This window comes from Miscanthus floridulus, chromosome 14 (genome assembly GCF_019320115.1).
Source record: "Miscanthus floridulus cultivar M001 chromosome 14, ASM1932011v1, whole genome shotgun sequence".
In the NCBI taxonomy this organism is placed as follows: domain Eukaryota; kingdom Viridiplantae; phylum Streptophyta; class Magnoliopsida; order Poales; family Poaceae; genus Miscanthus; species Miscanthus floridulus.
The window spans coordinates 9,225,761-9,231,278 of NC_089593.1; positions in this window are offsets into that span (position 1 = coordinate 9,225,761).

The window sequence follows — 5,518 nt, forward strand, 5'->3', positions numbered from 1 at the left end:
CCTGTCGAGCCACGGGAAGCCGAGACGCCCGGCCGGCTCGCCCTTCTCTTCTCCCCTGGAAGCCCACACTGCAGCGTTGACAAGACGAGACGAATGGTGACAAAAGGGGCGTTCGGCTGGTGCGAAATTCCTCCGGAATTCATTGTTTGCGCCTGGAAAACACTGTTTACGTTCTCCTCCGAATTCTTTCAAATTCCTTCGAGCGAACAAGGCCAAAGAGCTACGCAACGGGCAACAAGAAGCCGGCACTCTCAAATTATTACATCTTCCTCCAAGAATTTCCAATTTGACATCTACTATATATATACTATGTCCCCATGTTATTCTTTTTTCAAACAAAGAAACAAAGGTAGGAATTTTATTCCAATACTTGAGTAATAAGTTGAGCACTCAACTAATATTTACTAGTCTATCAACCCATGCTCTCACACAGGCTAGAATTCTAAAAGATATAAATACTAGTTAGTATTTAATAGATATGACTAATAAGTAATTATTTATATTGAATTATATTTTTTCTTTATTTATTTTCTGACATAATAGATATAGTAAAACTCATAGTCTATATCCAGTTATCATACACTTATTAATATTTTTTGCAATTTGTTTGTATTCACTTTTTTCTTTGCACGTCACTTTTTATATTTTGAATACGTAATTAGTTTGAAACCTTACCGTTAACTATAGTGGCTCTTGTTGCATCGTATATCTTACGAAGTTATGAATCTGAATGTTAATTTTTCAAATTTTATTCTAATTGACTGCTACAAACCCTTTTTATCCTCAAGTTAAGTTAAAACTCTTGTGTTTATTATATCTTTATTAATCCTCTTTTTTGCACTTTTTAAAATAAGAATGTTAGGTCCTAGAATACGTACTTAAATACTATAATACCATAAGCAATCATTTGAAACATGCACCATATTGCTGAGCATAAGTGATAGAGCTTGCAGTGAGATCTCGAATGGAGGTAACAATACTAACCTTAATAGAATTGTAATACTTAAGCCTTATAATTATTGATGTTTTACTCTAAAGTAATCTTAAAGGATCAGAAAAATATAGCCACCAGGTGGTCTCCTACAATTTTCAAGATGATTCAATTTTCCTATCAAGAAATTATATGTGCAGTTATAGTTATACTATCAATATACACGTGTCAAACATATTTAGTTAAAATTTATAAATATGTCTAAAGTAACAATCTATATAAATTATATGTCATAATTACTAATATGGTTTTAAACAATTTTTAGTATCATTAGTATATGAGTTTTTAAGGAAATAAATTTTATATGATGAAACATAACATATATATTTCTCGCTCATGCATGCTAGCACGTTGTGTATACTTACTGTTAATTAAATCTTAATATATTAATATTTGTAGAAGTGGGTAATGTATATGCTCTATAGTTATTTAAATATTTTTTTGTAATATAAGATATTAACAATTTAAATATAGTTTGAGGGGATGTTTAGTTTTTTTAAATAATGAGATGAAAATTGGATTACGTAAACTATGTATCCTAATAGGAGGACATGGGTAATTAGATGCAAATTTAGGTCTACTGTAGATCATATTTCTTAATGGCGTAGGTGGATAATTTAAACATAAAGTCATTGGTTACTTTATGTTGTTTTACACAATAGTAGAGGTGGATAATTATTTAGAAAATAGAATAGATCCAATAGCTATTATATCAGTGGTGATTAGGTTATACCGAATTGATGGTCAAATGTTCATGATTTTGTGAGGTTTTCTAGGGCTATCTATTGTTTTCTTATCGAGTCTTGTGAGGATTAACATGTTGCTTCCATTGGTGACCTTGAGTTAGAATTTATAGTATTTATCTTTTTCTTGTGTGATATGTATTCAGTTGAAACCTAATCTTATGATATATAAACTCTTGCTTGTTACATCCCTTTCTGTGACTTCATGAATTTATAGTTTGGCATTCAAATTTTAATGAAGTTGTTGCAAAATTTACCTCATGTTAAGTAGAAACAATAGTGTTTTTTATCTTTTATTCAAAATTTATTTTATTATTAAAAAGAGTTTAGATCCAGTTGTTTAATTTCCACGTGCTAAGTTGAAACTCAGCTTGCACCCTGACACTGAACATGTTAAATTTGTTATATCATATAATTATATATGTCTAATATTGTTTTTATATATCAAAGGGTGCTTAAAATTATTTTCCAATATTGATATGACATAATGTTTCATTTAAAATATATAAACTTATTTAAAAGGGTAAAGTCCAATTTACACCCTCCAACTTTCACCAAAGTCCGGATTTCAACCTCGAACTTCAAAACCGGACAACTTTAGCCCTCCAACTCTCGAAAAAGTTCAACTTTCAACCTTCTGGGCGGTTTTGTGGGTGAACAGTAACTTTTGATATTTTCGAGAGCGCCAAAATTTTATATTATTTTTTCGAGCATCTTAACGTCCTCAACTGAAAAAACTCAAAACTACAAAGTTGTAGATCTCATCGAGGTCTATAATTTACATATAAAAATTATCTTCATCCAACATCGTATTGAAGGGTTTTCTATTTTTTGAAATTTAAGTCTCATCACGCGACAAAATATGGTGCTGAAATTTTATATTATTTTTTTGAGCATCTTACTGTCCTCAAATGAAAAAACTCAAAACTACAAAGTTGTAGATCTCATCGAGGTCTACAATTTACATATAAAAATTATCTTAATCTGACATAGTATTGAAGGGTTTTCTATTTTTTGAAATTTGAGTCTCATCACGCGACAAAATTGTTTTGTCGCGTGATGAGACTCAAATTTCAAAAAATTGAAAACCCTTCAATACGATATCGGATGAAGATAATTTTTATATGTAAATTGTAGACCTCGATGAGATCTACAACTTTATAGTTTTATTTTTTTTTTTCATTTGAGGACGTTAAGATGCTCGAAAAAATAATATAAAATTTCGGCGCTCCCGAAAATATCAAAAGTTACTGTTCACCCACAAAACCGCCCAGAAGGTTGAAAGTTGAACTTTTTCGAGAGTTGGAGGGCCAAAGTTGTCCGGTTTTGAAGTTCGAGGTTGAAATCCGGACTTTAGTGAAAGTTGGAGGGTGTAAATTGGACTTTACCCTATTTAAAATAACAACTTACGAAATTTATTATCATGGAGTATCATAAGCTAAAGTGAATTGTTAGGGTTATTACTATGTGGTTTGTTAAATGAACATTTTTCTATGCTTCATGAGCTATTTAAATAAATGTTTATCCTAACGTATTAAAATAAATCTTTTCCTCGAAAGATTCATGAAAGAACTTGCGGCGTTGATTTTTTGACTTGCGGTCTGACTGCGTGCATGGTTCATTAAGTTTTAGATTTACAATCAGCAGCGACAAAGATAATAACTTGCATTCTATTGTTGTCGCTATCTTTATAAGTCACGTAGTCCCTCCGTTTCAAAATAAGTGTCGCTATGGTATTCGTGCCAGTCAAACTTTCTAAAGTTTGACTAGATTTGTATAAAATATTAACAATATTTGTGTCCCGAATAAGTTTAGTATGAAAATAGGTCTATCTATTGATACTAATTATATAGTATAAATATTAATATTTTCGTGTATATATTTGGTCAAAGTTAAAAGCGTTTCTACTCGGGAAGCGAGAATGACACTTGTTTTGGCACAGAGGGAGTAAGTAGCAAGCGTGTGAAAGAGATAATAACTTGCATTGTATTGTTGTCGCTATCTTCATGAGTCATAACCATATAAGCAGCAAGCATGTGAAAGAGATAATAACTTGCATCATGAGTCATAACCATATAAGCAGCAAGTGTGTGAAAGAAATTGCAGGCTCGAAAGGGAATCAAGTGATCCTGTTGCTTACAAGGGCCAATATATCATTTTGATATCATCTTGAGGTCTACATTATCCATTTTGATCAATTCGTTAGCCTCCGAATTTCTTGAGGATAAGGAAATGAGCAGATAAATAAACCTGCTCATAGCTTAATGCAAATGGCCCAAAATCAGAGCGAAATAAATCGAAGTAAGCAAGCATACATTTTTTAGATAACGGAACACAGTTCCAAGCAATCATACATGACGAAGCATAGAAAGGAAATGAGTGTGCAAAAATATAAATCGAAGAGAACCTGTAACCTTTCCCGCAGCAGTCTGTAGTCAATTGAACGGTAGCGAGAGCAGTGATAGTTACCTTGGCCCCGTTGCTTAGCTGAAAAAACAAACACTGTTCCGACTGATTTGTTGTGAGAGAAAAATATTGTTTCGGCTGAAAAAACAATCTGAAAAGTATGGATTATAAGACAAGCGAATAGGGTCAAGAAGAATAAGGCGAAGATGCAAACTGGATACAAAAATCTGCACAACGTAACTAGGTATCCCTAGAAATACACGGTACCACCGGCGTAGGAAAGCAGGGAAAGAAATTTCACCCCCGAGAATCCTGTTCAGACATATTCTGTTAAAAAAATAGCGTGTCACACACTGACCACACAGCATGGGGCAAACACACACAGCAAGCCCTGCAAAACAAGTGCTGCATTGGAACTCAAGTTGATTTGGATGAATCCCCCACATTTGATATTTAGCACAACAGAAGTGATGATAATTAACAATTTAGAGTGTCGCTGCCACATAAAATTGCAACAGTATGTTGCTTTCTGCCTTTTGTGAAACAGGCACACTGCACAACACAATACAGTACATTCTCTGTTGCTGGGTAGTGGACACAGAACATCAGCGCCAATCATCCTGGAGCAGAGAGCCTTCAGTTGGCCGGGGGCGAGGCTGGGACCTGTGTCATTGACATGTCAGGTGGACTCTGAACATGTTGCCACTCGAACAGAACCGGGGAAGCGAAGCTTCTGTTCAGCTCCATCTTGTCCGCGCATGGCATGAACCCAACAGGGCCCAATTATGTTTGCCTAATTGGCCTCCTGGCGCGAAGAGGACTGATGACTACTCGTTGAGGCAATGCCGTTCCAACCATGGCGTGCGGTATGGAGGCAGTTGTCGGATCCATGGGAACAAAGAAGTCGAGTCTGCTTGCATTGCAGTTGCAGGTTGCAGCAGAACAGATCCTGAACTGAGAATGGCACCGAACAGTGATGCCGCAGTATGTCTCACTGTCGTGTCGCATGTCTACGCTGAAGATGGAGGCTGGCAGTCTGCAGAGGACTACCAGGAGGAAGATGGCTGAGAATCAAGTGCAGAAGGCGCAAGGTTACAGCACTGTTGAGATCTAGCCATTCAGAAATGTTTTGTTAATAGGGTACCAGGGGTTGTTGAAATACTTCAGGGGTAGCCGGGCAACGGCACTTTGTGTTCGAAGCGAATGTAAATAGTGAAATGCTTTTTTTGCCGGGCAACCACACGCATTACTCCTGAAAATAGATTAACTGCCGTTTGGGCATTTGGTGCACAATGCTTGCAAGTGCAGAAAAGGGTACTGCTCAGTTTGTTGTTTGCCCATTCATAATTTGACATAAGAGAATTTAAAATAATGAAGA